At 44.2% G+C, this 27,493-nt stretch overlaps 1 protein-coding gene and 1 long non-coding RNA gene across 9 annotated transcripts in view; one reads left to right on the top strand and one right to left on the bottom strand.

Annotated features, from left to right (window-relative positions):
- PPP1R12B (protein phosphatase 1 regulatory subunit 12B) overlaps positions 1-27,493 on the top strand; it is a 221,015-nt gene that overhangs the window by 20,490 nt on the left and 173,032 nt on the right. The window lies entirely within an intron of this gene.
- LOC114486078 (uncharacterized) lies at positions 1,675-21,376 on the bottom strand. Of its 8 annotated transcripts, XR_003679287.2 has the most exons (6): positions 20,575-21,376; positions 17,423-20,012; positions 16,406-16,750; positions 11,958-12,399; positions 8,495-8,712; positions 1,675-7,405 (listed from the first exon to the last, which is right to left on the bottom strand). It is a non-coding gene; the product is annotated as an uncharacterized lncRNA (long non-coding RNA). The 8 variants fall into 8 exon arrangements; XR_003679285.2 differs by lacking the exons at positions 8,495-8,712; positions 11,958-12,399 and adding an exon at positions 14,618-14,704; XR_003679284.2 differs by lacking the exon at positions 8,495-8,712.

Raw genomic sequence — 27,493 nt, 5'->3', positions numbered from 1 at the left:
CTGTTTTTCTCCTGAGCTTTGTAAGGGCCGTCCATCTGCATTCTCATTGTCTGTCCTTGGATGGCTCACAGGTACCTCAAACCCAGCATATCTCACGGGTTCCTGTGTTTCCTCTCTCAGTAAATGGCACCTCCCTCTACCCAGCTGTTATGCGAAACCTGGGTAACATCTGTGGCTCCTTATTTTTCTTGATTCGTTTGTTCACAGTTACTGTGTCTTAGGTGCTGATTAGGCCTGAGGGTGCGTAGGGAACAAAACAGACATGGTCCTCTCATGAGCTTCCAGCCACCAGATCCTGCGGATTCATCTCCTCAATGTCTCTCGAGTCTGTCTCCTTTCATTTGGTCTCTTTTTCATTACTTTAGTCCAAGCCTTTATCTTTCACCTGGGTAATAGAAATAGTCTGCTGAGTGGTTTCCCTGCTTCTCCTCTTGTTTCCTCTGTTTCCTGTACTTCAGCCAGGAGTTGCTGAACATTCCGTACTTCCCTGAAAACCCTTACGTGGTCGTCATTGCCTGTTCTCTAGTCTCCTCCTCAGCACTCCCAGCTTTGGATTCTGCACTTCAGCTGCATTGATTGTCTTTCATTCCCTCAGTCATGGTGTGTTCTCTTGTCTCCCCTTTCCCAACCTTACTGTCTCTCCTCTTTGCCTGCCCAGCTTCCAGGTCTCAGGTTCAGCATCGTTGCTTCTAATCCCCCCGCCACCCCATGGCTTACCCATACTCTGTTTTCCCATGTTAGGTGCTTCTCCTGTGCTTTCCCTTGGTATCTTAGAGCTTACCTGTCATGGCACTTGACATATGGTCTGATAGTTTCTCATTTAATTGTCTGTCTTCCCCTAACCAGACTGTAAGCTCTGAAAGGCCAGGGACTGTGCCTAACTTATTCACCATTATGTTAGCTGCATCCACCATAATATCTATTCAATTTTAGACATTGGGAATAACTATTTATTCAGTGAATGAATTCATGAGAAGAAGCTGGTGGTGGCAAGGGAGGAGCAGTGAGTTGTTCCAGAGACTAATTTAATGAGAATAATCAGAATTGGAATTTGGGTTCCTATTTATAACTTTCTTTGCTGCAAAATATATGATTTTCTTTCTTAATAATTAATTCTTATTTTAGATTTTTTTCTGTTTTGTTAAACTTTGCTTGATTAGGTCTTAGAGAGAATTAGGAATTGGATATCATGTTCTTATGAGTTTTAAAGACCAGCAGAACAAAGAGGAGAGCATAAAGCAGGATTTTAGCTGCTAAAAATATTGCAGAATTTAGAGCCTTGACCTAGGAGCAGTATGTCAACATGAGAAGTACAGCTGTTAGGAGTGTCTCTGATATAGAAAGTTTTTGCAAAGTTCAGACGATCTGCTGTATTAGAAGTACTATAGCTTTTGTATCAGCTTGAAGCAAACTCTAAATTGAATGAATTGGTACAAATATGAGAGTTGTAATAAGAATAAAACAGATTTTTTTTTTAGTACAGCTTGGGGATTGGAGTGTAAATTCAATCTTGTACGTAAAGACAAAAGACTTGCATCCTTTTAGAAATTGTATGTGAATTAAGTAAAATTAGTCTTTGATATAAAAATTAGCCTGGAAGTTGTTGTATGTAGTAGAGTAATATGGAAAGAATCATTAAAGTTTTTTCAATATAATATAAATATTAAATAGTAGGATAATGGACCAAACCAGAATCCAGCAAGGACGATGTGTCTGTTCTCGTTCTGACTGCTGGGCGCTGCTGGTCGGGGCGGCAGAGTGCCGCTCTGTGCCCCGCACGTGCTGCAGGTCCAGTAGGGGAAAGAGTAAAAGAAACGCCTCCTCCCTCAAGAACTCGTACACCTTTGGGTGAGATAAGACGTTATTACGTGAGAAAATAATGACTCGCCGTTTAAGATGGGGTAACTGGAACGAATAGACAATTAGTGTGGGTGTTCTGAGGAAATAGGGGTTACTTTCAGTTGGAAAGGGCACAGTTTCTGGCAGGTTGGGCATCTCATAACTGCTGCTTGAATCAAGAGACTGAATATTTTGGAGCAGAAGAGTGATGTGAGAAGGATAGTATTTTAAATGATTAATTTGGTAAGATTGTATTGGATTGAGAAGGGAGAAGCAGAAACTGTGATGCAGAGTAGCTTATTAGAATAGCTTCTACAGCAGTAGTGAAAAGGGGTTAAGAGAACAGTAAGGTATGAGTAGGCATGCAGGCAAAACACAGGATGTTGAGACCTACTGGATGTAGAAAGCAGGAGAAGCCAAAGTCAGAGACAATTTTAAGATTTGGAGAATAAACTGAAATTCAACAGATATTTATTAAGCATCCATTGTGTGCCCGATACTGAACTAGGTGCTGGGGAAAATGGTGAGAAAGTCCTCTCTGGTGCAGCTTTCTCGCTACACTGTGCCGTGACAGACCTGGGGAAGGCACGGGGAAGCTGATGTGGGGCAGAAGCAGAGCCTGGCCTCGGGCATTTACAGCTTGAGGTAGGGTTGTGAGAGGCCAGACCACGAGGGTGCGTCGAACAGTTGGAACTCGGAGAGGAGCTCGGGGGCTGAGGTGTAATTTGAAGTCGGAATCCGCTGGACTGGTGGGAAGTCCACTGTTACTGCAACCGTCCTGTCATAAGTGAGCCCAACTTCCTTTCGTGTGTGCTGTTCACAGCACTTCCGCCGCCTCCTCCCAGCCCTGCTTTCCTAAGCTCCTCGGCGCGCAGGAGGAAGTTTACCCCATTTCCTCTTGGCTACATTACAAACATACGGGTGTTGTATTGGAGAAGCAGCAGAGTGGTCAAGAGCAGGACTCTGGGCCCAGACCACGCGGATGTCAGTCCTGGTCCCGCCACTTCCGAGCTCAGGCAGGTCCCCTAAAGCCTTTGTGCCTGTTTCTCCGTAGGTAGAATGAGGATACTGAGCCTTCCACACGCAGAGCTGTCACGAGGGGTAATTGAGTTAATGCGTGTGAAGCGCTCAGAGCGCCGCCTGCCGCCAAGAGTGCTTATGTATGTATTGGTTAAATGAAGTGACATGCCTCCTCTGGGCCTTCATTGCCGCCCGCCAGTGTTTTCGTCATCCCCAGGGACTCGGCGGCTCCTTTTCCTGCCCCAGCCCGGCCCCACTTCTGCCCTAACAAGCGTGGTGACCTGGTCGCCATTTACTCAGCAACAGCAACAACACAGACGTGTCCAGCGCTCCCGTCTGTCCCTCCAGACCCTCTCTGTTGTCATTCCTCCTTCCAGCCTCCTCTTAGAGGCTGCTGCCACCCTCCCTGCCTCATCTGGAATGTTGCTCGGCCCACCGTCTCTTCTCGTGTGCCCCACGCTCCTCTCCCTTCCTGTCTCCTTCTTTAAAACACCCCAAGTTGTCTCCATTCTTAAAAATGGCCTCCAAAAGAACTGTCTCTCTTTTTCCAGCCACCGATTCATGTTTTTTCCCTTCGTCCTCAAATTCTCTTTAAGAAGTGGTGTATAACTGCTCTTCTAGTTTAATTCCTGCCATTCTACGGAAACTGCTTTCTTAAAGGTTACCACAGACTTCCTAAATGCCTCACCTTATCATTGTTCTTCGTTTCTTTCCTTTTGGACCATTTTATAATATTTTGTCCACATGATTCCTTTTATTGGTGAAAACTCTTGTCCTTCGGCTTCTGAAGCATTGCTTTCCCAGCCCTTCCCTAACCTCCTGAATCAGCCTCCTGCACTTCCTTTACTCTAAACCCTCCACTGCCCACTCTCTTCCCAGATGTCCATTCTCAGCGCACTTTTCCGTCCATCATTTCTCCATCTGTCACCTTACCCACTCCCAGGGCCTCATCCGTAGCTTATGCACGAATGGTGTCCAGATCTGTCCAACCCCGACCTCTGTGTAGTTGATCTTTTTTCTGGACTCCAGGTTTATATTTCTAACTGTCCACTAGACATCACGATCTAGATGTGTTACTCAGGTTTATCTCAGTCTTGGTGTTTCCAGAGCACAACTGTTTTCATGCCAGTCACAAACTTGTTCCTCCTGTCTTGTCCTCGGGGGAGGAAGTTATCATCTAAGACATCGGTTCCCAGTGGTCTGTCCCACGTCGCTGCCTGGCTGACCGCGTGAGAATCATGCGGGGCACGTGTTGAAGACAGAAACTCCTGAGCCCAACCCTCCAGAGCCCTTCGCTCGGTAGGTCTGGGGTAGGACCCAGGGGCCCTTTATTCTGTGCTTATCCACGTTGGGAGTCACTGATGGAAACAGAGACTCGCTCGCTCTCCGCCTTCCCCTGCCATCTGCTGCCTCATCAGGACCTGCTGCAGGTCTGCCTTTTAAACGTCTCCATTCACACTGCGGGGGCCCTGTCCGGGCTGTCCTCTCTCCTGTGAACTGCAGGCACACGTTTTCTGAGTGCTTGTGGCATCAGTGAGTGCATCATTACCGTAGTCTGCTGTAGGTCTGCCTTTTTCTAATTTCGCACATTTACGGTCCATTTTAGTAGGACCTTCAGAGTTATCTTTAAAAGACCAGTCTGATAATGCAACTTTTATTTAAAACATTATCAATGGTTGCTACATCTAACTGTATACCATAGTATTCATTAACATACGGATGCCTGGGCCCTACCTTTGGAAATTCCAATTCGGTAGCTCTGGGGCACAGCCCAGTAATCTGTATTTTTACCATGCATCCCAGGCAGTTCTGACGCAGCTTTGCGTTTTGAAACCCTTGGAACGCAGGTAAAAAGGCTAACAACGTGGCATCTAAACTGTTTCCAAGCCGTCTCACCAGTTTCTCTCCCTCTGCCCCGCAGCCACCCTCACAGACCTGCGAGGTGCTCCCTAGCGTTGCCCGCCCGGCCCTCCTGAACTTTTGCTGTGCTCTTCTGTCTGCCTAGCTGCCCCCTCTGCTCTTCTACACCTGTAAAGCCCTCTCGGTCCTTCAGGGCTCCGCTCAGATGTCACCTCCTCGGTGACTCAACCCTTTCAGAACTTGTCCTTCCTTCTTGCTCTCATAGCATCGTGCTCCGGATGCTGCTTTAGCAGCCGCATGTGACAGTGTCTCCCACAGATTCATCCTTGCCTTGTCTCGTGCTAGGCCACGAGCCCCTGCCCGCAGAGCGCGTCTCAACCATCCTTTCTCCTTAGTGCCCAGCACACTGCTTGAAAACAGTGAATCAGTGCCTGGGAAGGTTCTGGAAGAAGATGGGCTCTCTCAGTGTTGGGAGAGCAGAAGACCCGGGGCTACCCCTGGGGAATTTGCATGTTGAGGAAAGGAAGAGGAAGAGCTGTCAGAGGGGAAACCGGGAGCCAGTTAGCACATTGCGGAAGCTAAAGAAGGGGAGGGGGGTTGTTCAGTCGTTCATTCATCTGGGCATTTCCTTAGATACCTGTTTATTGAGCATTTATTGCTTGTCGGGCATGGTTCTTGGTAACAAGGAACATCGTGTGCTGCAGAGAACTTGGATGGGATGTGCATTTGCATCTCAAATAGAAAAACAGAAAAGTCAAAATCCTAAAAAACTTGATTTTCTGGTGTGGTTTTTGTTTTGTTTTGCTGTGCTGTGCGGCTTGCAGGATCTTGGTTCCCTGACCAGGGGTCAAACCGGCCCCGGCAGTGAGAGCACCGAGACCTAACCACTGGACCGCCAGGGAAGTCCCTCTGATGGGCTTTAGCATTGCGTCTTCTTCCTGTTATGTTCTGGTCAGTTATCTCCATCTCTCAGAGGAGCTAAGACTGGTATGTAAGTATCACTATCCCCCAAGTCCTTGGTCACTACGGGGCCTCAGGTCTGTATTTTTCCTTATTCCCTAAGGATGTAAAGCCCAGCTAGCTGTAGGTTAGATAAAGTTAGACCCCAGTTTTCTAAACTGAATTTTCAGAAAGGTTGTAGGACCTTCTCAGCTATTTGGAATAGAACGTCAAGCTGACCTGAAGGCAGAGGGCCCTGCAGTCCTAGGAATCATGATGCTTTTCTGCTGGGGCACTTGGGGAGCGACTAGACCGTGGGGGAGTTTAGCTGGAGTGAGAGCATCTCGCCTCCTTTCTCCGAGCACACTCCCCAGGGGGGTCGTCCCGCTCCTTTCCCGTGGGGTCTCGCTCACGAGGAGCAGGGTGATGGAATGCCGCCTCCCTCCCAGGCCCCCTGGGGGTCGCGTGCTTGGAAGCCTGACCACACCTCGACTGGAAGTCTTGACTGGGTGTTGCATCTTCATGACTACTGTCGTTGGCCAGAGATGAGGAGGCCCATGTCTACCCTGTCCTGCTTTTAGTAGTTGCCGGTAGTGCCTCCAGACAGTCCTGTTTTGCATCTGTTTAGCCCCATCTTAACACAATTTAATTAGGTTTGAATGCCAGTGATAACTTACTGCCTGGATTGTGGCTTTCTCAGATCTTATTTGTTACTGCTAAAATAAAAGATGTTTCGGGGCTTCCCTGGTGGTCCAGCGGTTAAGAATCCGTCTTTCAACGCAGGGGACGCGGGTTCAATCCCTGGTTGGGGAACTAAGATCCCACGTGCCGCGGGACAGCTAAGCCTGCGCGCCGCAACAAGAGATCCCTCGTGCCCCACAACTAAGACCCGACACAGCCCCCCCAAAAGATAAATAAATAAAAATAGAAGATGTTTCATTTTTCTTTAAATAAAATTTTTTAAAATTTATTTATTTTTGGCTGCCTTGGGTCTTCATTGCTTGGCATGGGGCTTTCTCTAGTGGCGGCAAGCGGGGGCCACTCTCCGTTGCGGTGCACAGGCCTCTCATCGTGGTGGCCTCTCGTTGCGGAGCACGGGCTCTAGGCGCACGGACTTCAATAGTTGTGGCTCTTGGGCTCAGTAGCTGTGGCTCACGGGCTCTAGAGCGCGGGCTCAGTAGTTGTGGCGCACGGGCTTAGTTGCTCCATGGCATGTGGGATCTTCCCAGAGCAGGGATCGAACCTGTGTCCCCTGCATTGGCAGGCGGGTTCTTAACCACTGCGCCACCAGGGAAGACCCAAGATGTTTCATTTTTAATTAATCAATTAATTTATTTATTTATTGGCTGTGTGGCTTGGCAGATCTTAGTTCCCTGACCAGGGATTGAACCTGGGCCACCGCAGTGTACGCGCCACGTCTTCACTACTGGACTGCCAGGGAATTCCCAAGATGCTTTGCTTTAAACAATGGGAAAAAAAAATTAGCTTAGGACTCGACTCTAAGTCAGCAGCATCCAGCTGCATAAATTTAATTATTGTAAATTCTGCTCAACTACCAAACAATCAAGATTTGGAGACACAGAGCCTTCGAGCTTTGCAGGCTGTCTGTCAAGTCGCTTTCAGAGTCACACTGTGGCAGGTGGAAGGCTCAGGTGGGGGCGAAGTAGTTTCATTATTTACCTAGTGTTTCCAGCCTAAGGCTGCTGTGGCCCCAGTGGAGAGATGTATCCAGCGGTTTTGATGTGACCTGTAAATAAGGAGGAAAATGTGTTTCAAATAATTTCTATGAATATAATGGAATTTTGGATTACTGTACTTGTTTCTATCCACCTCGAGAGTGGATACACCCACTTCTTCCTCTGGCAGCAGAGCTCTGAAGCTTTATGCTCTCAAACCCTCCCTGTCCCTTGGTTCTGTCCTTCCTGGTCTTCTCTTCATGGTGTCCATAGAGGCATTCTCTCTGCTTTGCTGTAGCCTGCGTGGTTACTGACTTATTCCAAGATTTCTCCTGTCCTGATTATTTCTCTGAACTTGAGTGCATCCCTTTTAAGACCTCTTACTTCTCCAAAGAAATGATTATGTGTATTCCTTTTGAATATGAATTCTTCATATTTGAGTCACATTTGCTCTTTTCTAACACTTGAAGGCTTAAGGTCTGAAGTATCTATTATTTAGTCTTTGAAAGTCACTGTTTCATTTTTATCAGGGTCTCACATGGTCACTTAGGGTAATTGGATTGCACTGATAGCATTAGAATTTGTAGAGCAATTAGTTGCTTTTCTAATGACTAGCCCTGTTCTTTATCTTATTCATAGATGCTGTCTTTTATTGATGTATACATAGATTGTTTCTTTCTTTCTTATTTTTTTGAAGACCTATCCAGCATTATTTTTGGCTGCGCCATGCGGCTTGTACCATATTAGTTCCCTAACCAGGGGCTGAACCCAGGCCCACGACAGTGAAAGTGCTGAGCCCTAACCGCTGGACCGCCAGGGAACGCCCCATAAATTGTTTCTTAATAGCATTCCCCTTATTCAGATTTTACCAATTTACATATATACATACATGCATGCATTTCAGGTTATTAAAATCCCAAGGGGCCCTGAAGATATTTGCACTTATTCGGTGTAAAACAGTAATTGTTTCTTCTCTGAACTTTATTGGAGCCGGAGTCAGTACTGATAACCCATCTTATTCTTACAGAAAAGGGGGAAAATGCACCTTTTGGTTAAACCTAATTCAGGTTATCCGAGTCCAGTATTGTGTGTTAATGAGTGCTGGGGTGGCTTTGATGATCTTTATTTTGGTTGTGTGAGAGTGTGTGTGCCTCCCGTACCTCAGCCAAGACTCAGGGGGCAGTGCTTTCTGGCCAGGTTGCTGCTTATCTGGGCTTTCAGTGAAGACTTGAGAATTTCCATTAGTGTTTTTCCTGAGCTAATGGAAAAACTGCATCTAGCTTAGCAGTGTATCCTTCTCTGTGCTTTTGGACCAGCTTCAAGACTCCTTCCAAGCAGGAGAGTCAGTATTGCATTGTCCATGCTTCCTGGGAACAGCCTAAGAAAGGGAAATATAATCATTCCAACCCTTCCTTTGTGGTATCTGTTAATAAGTAGCATATTAAAATTATTAGAATTTCACCTTTCTTCTTTCTCCTCACCCTCTCATGGACTAGTGAGTAGTTTAAAGGCCAAAATTATTAAGGTAGCAGCAAAATATGTATTTGTATAGCTGATTCAATTTGTTATAAAGCAGAAACTAACACACCATCGTAAAGCAATTATACTCCAATAAAAAAAAACATACTAGTCTCAAAACAACAACAACAACAAAGGACTTGAGGAATCTGTAAACCAACAACTATGGGACTGAAAAATGTCTGGATAAAGAAGTCTCATGCAGAGCTCAGAGAGATGTAGGCAGATTATTTCTCAGTATCTAATGTCAGATCCCAAGAATTTTTTTTTAAATTTTTATTTTGAAATAATTTTTGATTCATAGGAAGTTATACACAAAGGTCCTGTATATCCTTCACCCAGTTTTTTCCCACTGGTAACATCTTACATAACTATTTTACATTATCAAAACCGTGGAATGAACATGGTACAATTCATAGACCTTATTCAGATTTCACCAGTTTTATGTACACTGAGTGTGTGTGTGTGTGTACGTGTATAGTTACGTGCAATTTTATCACGTGTAGATTTGTGTGAACACCAACACAATTAAGATACAGCAGGAATTATATTTTTAAATTTCCAAGTTGTGTTAAGCTTATTCTGTTAATTTAGGTGATGTGACTTTTTTTAAACAATCCAATCTCCAACTTGGAATGACTGGAAAAACAAAGCATATTATGTTGGGGAAAATGAATTTCTTCGAGAGCTTTAAAAAGGTTGGTTGTGAAATGTGTACTTAAAATCCAAGAATATTTTATGTATTTAATAGTGATATCAATAAAGTTTAAATCTTATTGATAACCTGAACTTTTTTTAGACTGATTTCCTTATGTAGAGGTAGTTATACAACAAAATGAAATTTGTCATATTTTAAAAAACAAAATGAAATTTGTCATATTTTAAAAACTCTGTGGGATAACAGATTCTGTTAGGGTTTGGATAGGAGGAAGCCCTGTTGCTTTTTAAGATTCTTTCTCATTAAACTGAGAAGTCTTAGGAGATATCATCTATGTTCAGTTGTTTCCTGAGCTTTAACTTTGGTTGTATATTTGCTAGCAGTGTAAAGCATGCAGAGGGCCAGATGTAATAGCCAGACTTTTCCTCTCATTGACTTACTATTTTTAATAAACTCTTTCAAACATTAGAGAAAATAATATAACAAATACCCCTGTAGCCACAAACCAGCTTAAGAAATAAACTATTAACAATATAGTTAAATATGTCTTTATATTTTTACCTCATATAAATGCATCCCCAAATAATTTATAATATTGTTTTACATATTTTTAAAGTTCTGTAAATGGCATCATAGTCTACATATCCTTTTGCTCTGTGCTTTCACAGTTTTGATATTACATTTGTAAGATTTGTCCGTGTTGATTCACATAGCACTAGTTCGTTCATCTTCACATTGACAGTCACGTGGTAGCCCAGCTTATGATTATTCTAAAATTTACTTTCCTTGTTGATGGACTTGTAAGTTTTTTTCAAAATAATGTTTGTGTGTTTTTTGTTTTGTTTTGCTATTAAACATAATGTTGAAATGCAAATCAAAACCACAGGGATAGGGACTTCCCTGGCGGTCCAGTGGTTAAGACCTCGCCTTCCAATGCAGGGAGTGTGGGTTGGATCCCTGGTCGGGGACATAAGATCCCACATGCCTCATGGCCAAAAACCGAAACATAAAACAGAAGCTTAATTATCTTTTTGAGACCAAGTTTCACCTTTCTTGTTCTGAACATTTTTTAAAAACTCAGTGAGACAGCCTACATAAATAGTAGCCCGCCCTACTTCCCAGAGCACCAGCTAATTTTACTTGTTAACATGCCACACTGACATGGGTGCCAGTTCTTAAGGCTGAATGGCAATTCAAGGTCTTAAAGGAATTTGAAGTATCTGTTTTCAAAGGCTATGGTAAAGGCCAAGAGCAAAGTCATTTTTCCAGGTTAGCCGAGAGGGCAGTGGAAAGACCGGAGCAGATACCAGAAAGCTTCTGACCGGAAATTGACAACTGCATGCAAACACAAACATCATCAGCTCCACTTTCTCAGTCAACAGACTGTTTGAACTGGCCTTGAACGTCTCCTAAAACATTCTTCTCCCTGGACTCCTATTTCGCTTCTTCATGCCTTTTCATTTAAAAAAAAAAAAAAAAAAAAAAAAAAGGATGCCATGAAAAGTTGTGTAATTCCATTCTTCTAATTGCAGTTTGGAAAAGGCCTTAGGCAAAATATGCCTAGATATGTTCTCGTGAAAATGGCCCTCTTGGACAGTATATTATAAAAGGCAAATGGCAGTAAGATAAATATATCGCCATTAAAAAACAAACAAAAACCAAAAAAAGTGTCAAGGTGTTTGATACAGTAACACTTAAGCCAGTTCTTAATTATTCAGTGCCTTAAGTTTGCCAACAAAGAGAGTCAATGGAACATACTAAATACACAGGAACCCATCAAAGTATTCAGATTTACAGGTACATTTCTGAAATCAGTCACGAATAATACTGTAAATAACAGGTCTTAAGACACTCATAGATCTCATAGCCACAGAGTTCTCCCTATTGCAAAAAATCCCCCTCCCCCTATTGCTACAGTCCCTTCCTCCCTTGCAAAAAATCATTTTGAATAGTCTCTCCTTACTAAAAAAAAAAAAAAAAAAAAAAAAAGCAGCTCTTGGAATAATCATTTAAACCATCATAATACTAACCAGAGGAAAAAGTGGCAATTATTATGATTGAAATAGAAAATACATTTAAAGGATCCAAGGGTTTTTTTTCCCCAGATGTTCAGTCAGAATTAAAAAACAAAAACACCTAGTACATGGGCTTCCCTGGTGGCGCAGTGGTTGCGCGTCCGCCTGCCGATGCAGGGGAACCGGGTTCGCGCCCCGGTCTGGGAGGATCCCACGTGCCGCGGAGCGGCTGGGCCCGTGAGCCATGGCCGCTGAGCCTGCGCGTCCGGAGCCTGTGCTCCGCAACGGGAGAGGCCACGACAGAGGCCACGACAGAGGGAGGCCCGCATACCACAAAAAAAAAAAAAAAACAAAACACCTAGTACAACATATAAAACTTCTTCCACTAAGAAGAAGCCACAGGGAACAAAGAGCTGCTACTGCATGAAATACCTGCTGAGGGAGGACGGCCGCGGGAGAAGATGTACAGGGTTGAGATGAGATGCAGACGGAGCTGCGCAAACATGAATTGCTGAGACCCAGTTGTCTGGTGCGAAGCTAGGAAGGTTTTCTGCAACAGGCGTGTCCAGTCCCCTCTTGATTTCCATAAAGCTGATGTGAAGTTCGTCACGCACAAGCCCCAAACATCAAGCGATATGCTACCTGGGCTTTGATATTCTACAACTACTCACGAAGAATTCAGTGCAGCACTGTTGGCATTGTCTGAGGACAGCAAGTAGTCGATTTGGGAACCATATCGGTTTTGGCCTGAGAAGTCAGCGGTATAGAGAACCTGACAGTAGCTGGTGCAGATGAGCATGTGGAGCAACAGAGACTTTCAGAGGCAGTTGGGAGCAAGTGTAAATTGGTGCAGCCAGTACCCTGGAACGGTGCGCTATCCAGCGAAGGTGCACAAACATTTGATCTTTCACAATAAATCCCAGAAAAATCTGAACACGTTTACACACAGAACCTTATACAGGAAAGTTCACATAGCATTATGAGTTTTTAAACCGTGTTTTTACAACTTCATTGAGATGTAATTCACAGACCATAAAATGCATCTGTTTAAAGCTTACAATTCAGTGCTTTTTAGTATATTCACAGAGCTGTGCAACATCCCCATCTATTTCTTAACATTTCATCACCCCAAAAAGAAACCCCACATCCTCAGTAGTCACCATTCCTCTCTCTCTCCAGCCCCCGGCAAATACTAATCTACTTCCTGTCTCTGTGGATTTGCCTATTCTGGACAGTTCATACAAATGGAATCAATACATGGCCTTTTGCATCTGGTTTCCTGGTCTTAACATAATGTTTAATTAAGAATTAATACTCCATTGTATAAATATACCATACTTTGTGTATCCATTCATCAGTGATGGACATTTGACTTGGTTCACTTTTTGGCTATTATGAGTAATGCTGCTATGAACATTCACGTACAAGTTTTTATTTGGACATGTGTTTTCAATTACCTTGGATATATGCCTAGGAGCAGAACTTCTGGGTCATATGGTAACTCTATGTTTAACACTTTGAGGAACTACCAGACTTTTTTTCAAAGTGGCTGTACCATTTTACAATCCCACCAGCAAAGCAAGAGGCTTCAGTTTCTTCTTAACCTCACCAATATTTGTAATTGCTTAATTCTTAATTAGATAGACTTTGGCATGTCGTAATCAAAATTTCCATGAAAATTTGGCAAGATAATTCTGAAGTTTATCTGAAAGAGTCAGTCAGAATTGTCTTCAGAAATAGCCAGGAAAATTCCCCAAAGCCCAGTGAGGTGGGTCTTGCCCTACCAGATGCCAAAACCTAGTACCTATAGTAAAGTAATTAAAATCCTATAGTACTGATACAGGAATAAATATTATAGATCAGTGAAAGACATAGAGATTCCAGAAACAGACTTAAGTACAAATGGGAATTTAATTTTGATAAAGGTGGCATTTCAGATTAATGGGACAAAAATGGGCTGATTTATCAATGGTGTTGGGACAGTTGGTTCTTTACTTGGGGGGAAAAATTAGAGCCCCTAATTCTCACCATCCACAAAAAATAAATTCCAAAGAATCAAAGAAGTGTGTGTGTGTGTGTGTTTGCACACGCACACGCGCGTATATATAAAATTGTTTTTAAGAAGGAAATACAGGTGAATATTTTTCTAACTAGGAAAGAAGGGGTGGGAGGGAAAGGGCTTCCTGAGCAAAATGAAACTCAGAACTTCCATATGACAAAAGACATCATAAAAAAAGTTGAAAGACAGATGACAGATTAGGAAAAAGGTTTATGATCAATCAATTATGATTAATATCAAGAGAAATGAATTCTTCATACAAGCAATTTTTTTATTTTTTAAATTTTATTTGTTTATTTAATTGATGATTAACAATGTGTTAATTTCTGCTGTATAGCAAAGTGATTCAGTTATACGTATATGTATACTTTTCTTTTCCATTATGGTTTATCATAGTATATTTAATATAGTTAGTTCCCTGTGGTATGCAGTAGTACCTTGTTGTTTATTCATTCTGTATATAGTAGCTTACATTTGCTAACCCCAGTCTCCCATTCCATCCCTCCCCCAACCCCCTCCCCTTTGGCAACCACAAGTCTGTTCTCTGTGTCTGTGAGTCTGTTTCTGTTTCGTAGGTAGGTTCATTTGTGTCATATTTCAGATTCCACATATTAGTGATACCATATGGTATTTGTCTTTCTCTTTCTGACTTACTTCACTTAGTATGATAATCTCTGGGTCCATCCATGTTGCTACAAATAGCATCATTTTGTGCTTTTTGTGGCTGAGTAATAGTCCATTGTATATCTGTACCACATCTTCTTTATCCATTCCTCTGTTGAGGGACATTTAGATTGTTTCCATGTCTTGGCTATTGTGAATAATCCCCCTGTGAACATGGCGATGTGTGTATCTTTTTGAATTTGAGTTCATACAATTTTTAAGAATTTAACTATCCAAAAGAAAAATGCGGAAAGGCTGCAAATGGTCAGCTATTTGTATGGTTAACAAATATATGACATAATATCCGTATGGAATTGCCAGGGACCCAGAACAGCCAGAACAGCCTTGAAAAGGAAGTGGGAGGACTCACACTGGTAGTCAGGGCAGAGTGGAACCGGCACAGAGCGGTCTACATATTGTATGATTCCATTCACATGAAAGCCCAGAATAGGAAAATCTATGGAGATAGAAAGTAGATTAGTCGTTACTTAGGGCTGAGGGGGAGGAAGCTCGGAGGTAGAGGGGTGACAACTAAAGGCTGTGGACTTTCTTTTTGAGGTGACAAAAATTTTCTACAACTGACCGTGGTGATGGATTCACTTATCTGTGACTATACTTCAAAAAACAAAATGCTGAAAAGTAAGCATAACACTGAATTATGTACTTTAAGTGGGTGTGTTGTATGGTATGTGAATTGTGTCTCAGTAAAGCTGTGGAAGAAAAATGAGAAACTGCCCACTTTCATTATTAATCAGAAAAATGCAAATTGAAACATTATTTTTGTTCAAAGCTTTAATAGAAATTTAAAAATTGGTTCTGTCAAATGTGGGTTCTGGTATGAAGCTGAGACACTGGGCGCTCTTAAACACTGTCTTGTGAATGTTAAAGCCTCTTCAGAAGGCAGTTTGGCCGAATTTATAAAAATATATGCAAATTGTTTGGCCCCCAAGTTTTCTTTCCTTACACTGGCACATGTGCTGAAAGGTGTTTGTACAGAAATGTTCTTTGATTTGTTGTTTTAGTGAGAAAAAATTAGAACAAAGCTAAATTTATATAAATAGCGGAATGGTTAAATAAATTCTGTATTCATAGCATGACAATCTTTTACAGTTGTGTACAAAAGAGGTAGACCTGCATAGACCTGTATCAACATGGAAGGTCTATAAAAATATTGTGAAAGAAAAGTGCACAGAAATACATATAATATGTCCCTATTTATGCTTTAAAAAATCCTAAAAGAGAAAAATCTGTCCATATAGAAGTATATAACTGTTTAGACAACATTTTAGAAGGATATACACCAAACCGTAGATAGTTTTCATTTTTTCTTATTCTTACAATAAAAATATACTCTTATGTTACTGGATTACTTTAAAAAAAAATCAGTTGGAAGAAAAAGGCTGTAGTATAAGCTGGTAGTGGATAGACCCTTGGGCTGGGAGTTAGGAGCCCTGCTGACATAGACTTAAGCCCCATCAAGTGATTTCATTCTCATATCTCACCTAACGCAGGGTCAGGGAGGAGGATTGGTACCCATGTGCCTCCCCATTATCACTTCCTGAGCGTTACTTTCAGTACCTCTTGTAACAATAGAATACTTTCTGCTCCTTTGCTTCGCATGCCATTGAGCTGTGCCATCTTCTTACCCCTCATTCATCGAAGACAATTCATAACTTCCATCTAGTTACTATCAGACCGTCGGACACTCTGGCCTCTTATTTTCTTAACTTCCTCGTTTTGGGTGACTTATCCCTCCGCCTCGCTCGGTCACCCACTTTCTGTCACCCCCAACACGTTTCTCACCTAGACTGCTCTTCCTCTAAGCGCCTGGCTTTTGGACCGTCGCGGAAGTTGCTGACTCAGTCACTCCCATTATAACCTAGTTCTTATTGGGACTCCCAGTTCCTCCCCCATCTCTCCTCACGTCAGCTTCCCTTCTTATCTTGCTTACATTCTGTGTGCACTCTGTAATGCTCTCCCTGAATCCTGAACTCCTTTATCTCTGAAATGTTTGAATTTATCTGGTAATGTCCTAACTCTAGATGAACCCAAGTCTCTGATTTCTCTTTGGTTCCACCGAAGCGGTGGAAAAATCACAAAATAGTACAGATTTTTACCACTTCACATTTATGGTCACCAGGTTCAAACAGGTCCTTACCATTGTCTGGAAATGCTGTTATGTTTTCCCTGGTCAGCTCACCGCCCCTTCCCCGAAAAGGTCATTTCACACCTCTCCGCTTTCCTGCCCTTCTCGGCGCCACGCTTTGTCCTCTCTCTCCCACAGCTGATGCCGCCGCCTACTGCCCTGCCTCCCAGCACAGAGTCTCCCACCCGGCTTTGTCTCCAGCGCCGCCCCAGATAGAGCTCTTTAAGGAGCTTTGACGCGGGGCTGTTGGGGCGCAGGGCTGAGAGCTGGTTCAGTGAGGGGGCTCAGGGGCAGACGGGTGGGTTTGAATGCTGCCATCTTCCTTTTCAGCCTGTGACCTTGGGCAAGCTGTCTGACCTTTAAGGAGTGAGGATAATAATAATATCCTTCTTAAAAGCTTTCTAGGAGGATTAAATGAATTAACGAATGGGACAGTGCTTAACCCGTAGTACTAAAAAATTAGCTGGTTAATATTGTTTGATATTACTATTTATTAATTAGAGTAATTACTATTCGGTTCATTATATAAACATCGAATCATTAGATTAAATATTTAATTACTAGTACATTTTATAATATATTGACTAAATATATTAATTAAATAGATTAATATTTAATATGATAAACACCGGTATTATTACTCCGGCCACCACTTCCATTACTGTTATGGTTATTACTGCTGTTTCACAGATAAGATAGAAAACAGAGAAATTAGATGAGAATTCCTTTACCTTTTCACCTCCAAACCACTCTGCCTTTGTCTACAGCATTCTCTGTTCCTTCCCTCCTGTTGCAGTGGCAAAGGTGTTTCTTCCACCTAATCCTTCCATCTTTGTTTTAGAACCTTTCTCCACAACCAAACGCTATCAGTCTTTCTTCACCCTTTTCCTTGTATTTGGACCCTTCCAAAGGACGTTAACCGTGCTGGCCTCTTCCATTGTACAGTGACACCCCCCCAGCCTCTCCCCAGCCTCTAGTTGTCAGCCTGTCTCTTCCCTCCCTTTCTTAGCTGTATTTTCCAAGGCTTACGCGTGCTTTCCTTTCCACTCGCTCGTCATTCCATTCGGGTCTCACCTCTGCCTCGTTGCTGCGTCGAAGCACGTCGTGCCGAGGGCGTCTGAGGCCAGTGGGCGCGCCCGACGCCGACGTTTCCGTTCTTCGTTTCGCCCGGCGCTCGGCAGCATCGGCCACTCTCTCCTTCCTTCCTGAGCCCTTTTGATTCTGGGGCTTCCGTGGTCAGCGTTTCTCTCTTTCCTTCTCCGGTTGCACCTTCCTCGCTTGCGTGTCCTTTTCTCCTTGGGTTTTAAAGGCTGGAATGTCTCACGCAGCGTGTCAGGACGGCCGAGTGGTTTCAGGCGCCAGGCTCAAGGCGTGCACCCTGGAATGTCTCAGAGCTTTTTGGTGCTAGGTCTTCTTTGCGCTCCGTTCTCTTCCCATCTCTTGTCCACATGCCCAGCTTCAAGCAGTCCTCAAAAAGTATTGGCTGCTGTCGCCATTGTTAACGTTATTTGCCAACCTTTCCCTTCCTTAGAGGACTGTTGAGACGACCCATGGGAATATATTTAAATATTGACTATTTTGGTAAAATGAACGGCATTATATTATAATTTACTTATATCTTATTATTCCACTGAAATTAATCTGGCTCTAAAACACAATAAAACCCAATCCTATTGATCAACCTTATTACAGTAATATATTATTGGAATAAAAAAGTTGTTGATATGATGTGTCTAGAATTGCCTTGTTAAGAATTAGCAATCATCAGAGTGTCCAGATTAAGCAATGTTCAGACACTATACATGAAGCCATTTCCAGGCACTGAAGAAAATGATATCGATAATAATAGTAATAACAATGACAATGACAAGAATTCGGCATAGTCCTAACAGAAATATCTTCTATATGTTGTTTTCTGTTCCTTAAATTCAGCAGATTTTCATCGGATATGATCTCATGGCCTAAAAGAAGGAAAGAGGCCTCTGGAGAAACTGACAATTCTCGGTCGGTACATCACACCCACACCCACACCTACACATACTTATACACGCATACACACACAGAGACACCCCCCTACATACACATTACACACACACACACACACACACACACACACAGACCTAGACACAGAGAGACACACACACACAGCACATTCACACATACATACAAACACAGACACTCACATACACACACCAGAAAAAGCAAAAACACAAAAACCAAGGACAAACAAATTGTAATGTCCTTTCCACAGCAACAAGCTGGGATTTTAGAAATGTGACGTTAACTTAGAAAATGAAAGGCTCCTCCTCCGTGTGACATCATGTTAGCGTCACCTGGTAGACGGTGATCTGGGGCTTCACTGGACTCTCTTCATAGTTGTTACAACGGTTACAACATTTGACTGATTCTGATGGCATTAAATTGCCTTTCAGGAAATGTTCATCATTTAGTTACTTTGAAGTCCCTCCCCCACCAGCCTGTTCTTCCCAAACAGTTTTGGCTTCTTTAGGAGACGGGGTGCCAGGCGCGCTGGGCAGCCCGGTGTCCCCGGGGACAAGGGCGCTTCCGTCAGAGGGAGTGTCGTGTCTGGCGCAGCACGTAGCTTGCCTGGCAGGGGTCTGGGCAGAGGGGCAGACTCCCCAGGCCCGCTGGGCGTGGCGTGGTGGTGCTTGGGTTTCCCTTAGGATGCTGACGAGCTCAGAAACCATCCCCCTCTCAGTGGCCTTGGTGACGCCTTTTGATCACTATTTCCTTATGAGTTTAAGAGTAGGATCAGAAAAGGTTCCCCGTTTCCTTCTTGCTCTTTGCCATATGCAGTGCTACGCTGGTGCCGTTTCAGAGTTCGTTGTTCAACCCACTCTCTCCCCTGGTACCAAACACAGATCACTTTGTGTGGATTGAGGCGGGAGATGAACTTCTGAATTGCTGAAAGCTGGTATTGTGATCATCACCGCGTGGACTCTGACACTTCTGCCCCCACTAGCGGTGCCAGGACGCACTGTGTGCTCACCGGACCTGCCTGGGGGGAATGTTAACATGACTGACTGTATTAAAATAGGGTATTAGAAATTGTTTTCGTATTTAGTCAAAGTCACGCATTTGTCCTACAACCAGCAGATTTCTATCCTAGTTACACTTGATGTGTTAGGTTACATTCTAAATAGTTACTGGTACCATTAAGCAAATGTGTATTGAACGCTTCTGCGTGTGGAGTGCTGTTCTAAGGCCTGGGGATACACTTAGTACGTCCCGGTCTCCGTGGGAGGAGTTTCGCCCGGTGGGGAAGTTGGCAGTCAGCGATAAGTGCAATAAGATGCAAGGCTCTCGGAGACGTGGGTGGCGGTAACTGAGTCTGCTGGGGTGGGGGGGACAGCAAGGCGGGCTTCGTAGGGGAGGTGATGTGTGGACTAGGTCACTGAGACCACGCAGAAGCTCTAAGCAGGGAAGACATTCCAGGCAGCGGAAGCGTGTGCAGATGTGTGTGGAAATGGGGCACGTTTGGAGACTTGTCATGGTAATGGCATATAATAGCTGGTAGCAGCATGTGTGAGCGGGTACGTTGACCAGTCCCGTTCCAACCTCTGTACACATACGAAGTCAGGCAGTCCTCATAACAACCCTGTGAGAAAAATACTACTGTTATTCTTCTTTTAAAGATGAGGTAGCCCAGGCCGAGAGAAGGAACTTAACCTAGGGCCTTAGAGCCATTAAATTTCACAGCTGGCATTTGAACTCAAGCTTTCTGGCCAATGCTCTAAATTGGGTGTCAGCTAACTAGAGCCCACAGGCCAGATCCAGCCCACTTCCTGGGTTTGTACATCCTACAAGCTGAAAATGGATTTTGCATTTTTAATTGGTTGAAAGAAGAAAAAGAAGAACAATATTTTGTGACGTGAAATTTATATGGAATCTGAATTTCAGTATCCATAAAATTTTCGTGGAGCACAGCTACCCTCATTGGTATCGTCCATGGCTGTTTTCACACTGCAGGCAGAGTTGAGTGTTTGTGGGAGACTGTATGGCCTGCAAAGCCTAAAATACTTACTCTCGGGCTCTTTACAGAGAACGTTTGCCATCCCCTGCTCTAAATCAACGCACCAGACTGCCTCATCGTATATTTTGTTTTATAAAACCACACCAAGACCGTGTGTTAACAGCAGTACTTGGATTTACGTACTAACCTTTTTAAACATCTCCTTTTGTATTTGTTGTCTCTTGTGTCCTCCCGTCAGCCCTGCGGTCAGAGGAGGGTCCAGTTCGGTGCTCTCTCTCTTACAGCTCGGAAACTTTGCTGTGGAGAGATCGCGCTGGGCTCTGGCATTTGTGTCAGATCTTCTGCTTGTGTCGTACCTTGTGCTGCCCCCCCTTCTGTTCTGAAATGTGCCCTCCGCCTCTGTCCTGGATGTGCCCGTGCTCACGCTTGGGCTCGGCCCGTCCACGAACGAGGTGATGGAGACCCGTGGAAAGAGCCCACGCTGCCCTTCACCTTGAACACGTCTGCAGCAGCGGCTGACCTACCCGACCTTGGCGCGGGTTGCCTAATCCTGGGTGCACTGCCCGCCAAGTGCTCAGGAGTCTGGGGTTTGATTACAGATAAGTAAGCACTTGCCATCAAAGGAGACAGGGACTTTTCTCCTTTTTATTTCCGTAAAGGGATGCCATTGCATAGCTGGGCTATGTCTTCGACTTAAGTAAACTTTTAATCCTTTTTTCAGGTTTTCACTTGTGCATTATTCTACGTTTGGAACATGAGGTTTCTTTTTGCTATTCCTGATCTTTTCCTGGGCTTAGTAATGCCTTCTCTTAACAAGTAAATAACAGAAGCTCTCCTTGTTACCTTGGCAATACCACTAAGCTAGTCAGAGAGGGTGGAGTCTTACTCTTCTGTGTGTGACTTCAAGGGATGTGTGTGTTATTTATTGATTTGTACTGTTCATTCCACTGCCTTACCTCCAGGACATAGCAGTCTGAGAGTTGGACTATAGGCCATGATTCTTTTTTTTTTTTTTTTTTTTTAATAAATTTATTTATTTTATTTATTTATTTTTGGCTGTGTTGTGTCTTCGTTGCTGGGCGCGGGCTTTCTCTAGTTGAGGCTAGCGGGGGCTGCTCTCTGTTGCGGTGCGCGGGCTTCTCATTGCGGTGGCTTCTCTTGTTGCGGAGCACAGGCTCTAGGCACGCAGGCTTCGGTAGTTGTGGCACGTGGGCTCAGTAGTTGTGGCTCGCGGGCTCTAGAGCGCAGGCTCAGCAGTTGTGGCACACGGGCTTAGTTGCTCCGCGGCATGTGGGATCTTCCCGGACCAGGGCTCGAATCTGTGTCCCCTGCATTGGCAGGCAGATTCTTAACCACTGCGCCACCAGGGAAGCCCGGCCATGTTTCTTAAATTATTTAGATTGATGCTTTCAGGGAAAAAAAAAAAAAAAGTTATTTAGATTTCTAAAGTCTTAACCGCTATTACCTTCTCTTTGAGCCCCAATAGTGAATTTATATTATCAGCAAAATTGATTATCCTTAAAAAACTAAAAATAGAGTTGCCATATGATCCAGCAGTCCCACTCCTGGGCATATATCTGGAGAAAACTCTTAATTCAAAAAGTTACATGCACGCCAGTGTTCATAGCAGCAGTGTTTACAATAGCCAAGACATGGAAACAACCTAAATGTCCATTAACAAGGTGTGGTGTACACACACACACACACACACACACACACACACACACAGGAATATTACTCAGCCATAAAAAAGAATGAAATAATGCCATTTGCAGCAACATGGATGGACCTAAAGATTATCATACTAAGTAAGCCAAAGACAAATATATGATACCACTTATATGTGGAATCTAAAAAAAAGATACAGATGAACTTACTTACAAAACAGAAATAGACTCACAGACATAGAAAACAAACTTATGGTTACCAAAGGGGAGGGGGGGAGGGATAAATTAGGAGTTTGGGATTAACATACACACACTAATATATAGAATATAGATAAACAACAAGGTCCTACTGTATACCACAGGGAACTATATTCAATATCCTGTAATAAACCATAATGGAAAAGAATTTGAAAAATAACATGTATAAATATATATATATAATATATATAAATATATATTATATATATATATGTATAACTGAGTCACTTGGCTGTAAACCAGGGAACTAACACACAGTGTAAATCAGCTATACTTCAGTTTATTTATGTATTTATGTGTTTATTTATTTTGGCCCCATTGTGCAGCTTGTGGAATCTCAGTTCCCCCAACCAGGGATTGAAGCTGGGTCACGACAGTGAAAGCACTAAGTCCTAACCACTAGAGCACCAGGGAACTCCCTACTATACTTCAATTTTAAAAAATGCAATACGTCTAATAAATACAACAACAACAAAAAAAATTGATTATACCCAGATCTGGTCTGTTAAGGCCCAGCAGAAATAAGATGCTGCCTTAAGAAAGGTCAACTCTGATTCTGCTCGCAGCCATCGTTTCCTTGGCCACAGGCAGTACAGAGGTCAGAGCAAGTTGGAAAGCATTCCTTTGCGTCAGGGGTCACATGCCTCAGGGATGCAGCTCAGACACCTACAGCGATGGGCAGCACGAGTGCAGATGTTTGTCTGGACCCAGTGAGTGGAGCACGTAAGGTGTGTGCTTTCCCCGCGTGCAGAATCTACTTCAAAAGGAAAATAAGGCTGTGTGCGCGCTTTGAGCGCTAGTTAATGATATGCACCGTGAGGGGTTTCGGGGAGTTGTTACGAAGGTCTGAGTCGGTGAGGGGTGGGTGTGTGATACAGCAAGTCTAGCGCAGGGTTCGTGGTGGACTGTGGGCCGGGGGGAAGTTGAAGTTCTTTGAACTTCTCTGTGTGTTTGAATGTTTTCATGGTACACTATCTGGGGAAAGTGGCTAGGGCAAGTAGTGGGCAGGGTAGAACCCAGTGGGGATGGCGGGGCGTCAGGAGCTCACGCTCTGCCCGGAGGCGGCAACTGCTGCTCGGCTCCAAACGCTCGTCACTTTGTGGGAATCTGGCCCCAGCATGGCCAAGTGTTCTTTTTTTTTAAAGCCTCAAATTGGAATTTTTAACGTGAAAAATCTTTTTTTATAATGCCACATGGGCCCAACAAAATGCTTTTAATTTACCAACTCCTTTCCTATCCCCGAGATTTAAACTTTAGAGAAAAAATTGGAGGTGTTCTCTTGAGTTGTAGAGTCACCGCTGTTGTCACTAACACGTGACTTTAGAGAGATTTCAGCTGCAGCTGAGACCTGATCTGTAACCTCAGCTCCCCAGCTCTGTGGGCTGCTGTTCGATAATGCTTTGCCAGGGCCAGGCCACAGCACTCCTGACACTGACCCAGCCGGGGCTTAGCTGCGGGGCCGGGGAAGCTGCGAGGTCAGGCTTCTCGGCCTTGGTTTTCCTGGGCTCACGTGGGGGTGGTGTCGGAGGGGAAGGGCAGCAGGCGGTACCCACTGCACATGGAAGTCACTGAGGCCCTGAGAGAAATTAGCGCTGCCTGGGAATCAGGCGCAGAAGAGACTTCTAAGACTTGCTTAGAATCCCTATTTTGGCTCAGTGGTGTCACAGTCCGCGCAGGGCCCTAAGCCCCTAAAAGCCTGTGTGACCCCTTTTCACCTTTGGTGCTCTGACCAGCCGCCCTGTCCCTTCCGCCTCGGGAGTGCTCCTCAGACCCACCCCTCCTCTGTCTCCACCGACAGCGCGTTCCTTCAGGACCTCGTCGTCTCTGGCCTCGGCTGCGGTTCCCAAGAGGTGTCTCCGTCGGGAGTTTTTCCTGCCGGCAGGTCAGGCTTCATGTTCCCACTGCGGTTCTCACCCTCGGACAGTTTTGGTGGTCTCACCCCCTGGCTTCAAAACCTCAGGCCCTCGCTGCTGCCTTCAGGATAAGGTTAAAGTCTTGACAGGGGGATTCGGGGCCTTCATTGCTGCCGGTCTACCCTACCAGCCTCTCCTCCTTCCGTGTCCCATTAGCCTGCAGGGTCAAGTCCAAACTCTTCAGTCTGGCAGATGGAAGCCCTGTTCAGATTTTCATGTATGCCCGGCCCGCCCCCCCACCGACTGGGTACAAACATGCCAAACTTCTCACCATTCCAAAAAGCTGTTCTTTTCCTCTCCTCTGGACCTTTGTATGTCCTGTTCCCTTTTTTCTGACTCCCTCTGTCCCTGCGTTTTCAACTGGCGACGCCTCCTCCTCTCTGACGCGGGTGCAGAATATCCATTTGGGAGGTGCTCCCTGCCGCCCCCAGACAGAGTTAGTGACATCGTACTCGAGCCCTAACCCTGTACATGTCTCTTACTTTCTGTCAGAGCATGATTCCTCTTGCATGGATCATTTAAATGACTTTTTCTACCGCTAAATGGTAAAGTCGCACTCATTTTTGATTCCCGCCTCTCTTCCTGAGGACTGTGTCTGGCATCGTGTAGGCCTCAGTAAATGTTACATGAGTAAATGAGAAGTGCTTCACACTCGGGGGACACGTCACTAAGATAAAGTCTTAACCTGTTCTTTGGTGATGTGTCAGTGTCAGGTCTGCAACGTAAATCTGTCTTCTCAGATTTTCTGCCTGTGCTAACAGTAGACCTGATGGGCCTCTACAGCAGTGACTCTGTCATGTTTGTAAAACCCGGTCTGCAGCCCCTTGTGGGCTGTTCTTCCAGTCCCGGCTCGTTGCCCTCCCTTTCCTCTGGTCCCACCTCTCATTTACTTCCTTCTCTTTCTGACTAACAGAACCCGACTTCTGTGGTCTGTTGGCATCTATTGGAACTTACGTAGAGTTTATACTATATTTGTGTTTATTTTAAACGAAGTACATAATTTTTGCCCTTTCTTGTGCTCTTAGAGACTAAACAAAAATAATAATATACTGATAATAGTCACAGTAGCAGCTAACACTTCCATAGCATCAAGCTATATACTGGGCACTAAGTGCTTTTGTGTACCTTAGCTCATCTGTGACCCCTGACGTAGGTACTGGGATCGGTACGATAATTTTGCAGATGAGGGAACGGAAGCATACAGAGATCGCTTGTTTCAAGAACACAGAGCTACTGATTGGTCGTCCCAGGGTTTCACCAGGCAGTCTTAATTCCGTAGTCCGCACTGCAAACTACCGCACCGTACCTGGTAGGGTTGTGTGATCGCGTTCCCTGCTGCCTCTGCAGTGTAGGACTCTGCCCATGGGAAGGCATGACGGTAAACGATACGGACTAATATATTAGTAGCTTTGCCTATGCAAAACTCTGGATGAAAATGCTGGGAAAATAATAACTTCTTGTTTAATGTCTTCTTTTAGGAATAAAATTTGCTGTACTGATTTATACTTTGAGAGTCTGACCTTCCTGTAATTTCTTTGTGGCTTTTACTCCTTACCCAGCTCAGGTCCCAGAATTGCCTGCCTTCCTTTTTTGAGGCTTACTTGAGAGCGTGGAACATTGCCCGTGCCCTTGCTTTCAGACCATACTCTTGCGGCTTGTGAAACACTTGTTTATGGGCACAGAGTGATCTGGAATTAGATAGAACAACCCCTCTCCATGGGACAGCAGTTTACATGCCAACTGGCAGCAGGGTGGACCTTGGGCTGCGGTTAGGACAGGTAGCCAAGCTATGAGGGAGGTTTCTAATCTAGACTCATGCTAATAAACAGAGTGGTAACCCAGGCACTTTAAATGGGATCTTTGTGTTTTGCATTTAGTCTAGTCAGGAGTGACCAACTCACATCAACCAGTTGGCCACATTCCTCATATGAAATTATTGCAGAGCTAGACTAATGTCAGTTTACCCTGTATATGCTAAAGCAACGTCATTTTTAGGAAGATAGTGTCAGGTATTAAAAATGTTCCGTCACACACACACACACACACACACACACGCGCGCAAAAGGGGCTTCCTTGTCGGTCCAGTGGTTTAGACTCCCCATACCACACACACACACACACACACACACACAAAAGGGGCTTCCTTGTCGGTCCAGTGGTTTAGACTCCCCATACCCAATGCAGGGGGTACAGGTTCGACCCCTGGTTGAGGAGCTAAGATCCCGCATGCCACACAGCACAGCCAGGAAAAAAAAAGTTCCATGGGCCAAGTGGTGTCTTGAGCGTGGCCCATGAATGCTGTTTTGGGTGCCTCTAAATTGGTAGGTAGAAAACTTAGGTGGTTCCACAACTGAGTATGTGACCTTAAATAATTCGTTTAACTTTTCTGGGCTAGTTTCTGCATCTGTAGAATGCGAAGTCATAATGCTGACTGCTCCAGCTGCCACATTCCTTCCTTCCTTCTACAGCTTTGTTATAGTCTACTTTCCCCAAGGAACCTCTTTTGATCTAGTCTGTTAAGGTGAATCATTTCATGACTTGGTATGCCTCAGCCCTTATGTGCACGATGTGTAAGAAGATAATCTCTCCAAGGGCTTTCTTATTGCTATACAAGTGCCAGGCTGATTTAGCCATATACACTCTTTTGATCTGAGAGAAACTCATGCTTGGGATTTACCACAATTATTAGGCCTCATTTATTGTTCCTCAATATTAGGGTTATCAGTGAGTGACAGGTGGTGATTTGGAGACTGGAACTATAAAACTTGTGTTTGAGAATAATCATGGGCTTTGAGAAGATGCAGCTTTCATTTTCTGGGCCCTTTTTTCATCTTCTTTCTTTTTTTTTTTTTTCATTTATTGTTCCTCAATATTAGGGTTATCAGTGAGTGACAGGTGGTGATTTGGAGACTGGAACTATAAAACTTGTGTTTGAGAATAATCATGGGCTTTGAGAAGATGCAGCTTTCATTTTCTGGGCCCTTTTTTCATCTTCTTTCTTTTTTTTTTTTTAACATCTTTATTGGAGTATAATTGCTTTACAATGGTGTGTTCGTTTCTGCTTTACAACAAAGTGAATCAGTTATACATATACATATGTTCCCATATCTCTTCCCTCTTGCGTCTCCCTGCCTCCCACCCTCCCTATCCCACCCCTCTAGGTGGTCACAAAGCACCGAGCTGATCTCCCTGTGCTGTGCGGCTGCTTCCCACTAGCTATCCACCCGACGTTTGGTAGTGTATATATGTCCATGCCACTCTCTCACTT

This window comes from Physeter macrocephalus, chromosome 4 (assembly GCF_002837175.3).
Source record: "Physeter macrocephalus isolate SW-GA chromosome 4, ASM283717v5, whole genome shotgun sequence".
Classification (NCBI taxonomy): domain Eukaryota; kingdom Metazoa; phylum Chordata; class Mammalia; order Artiodactyla; family Physeteridae; genus Physeter; species Physeter macrocephalus.
This window is presented reverse-complemented; position numbering and strand designations above follow the sequence as displayed.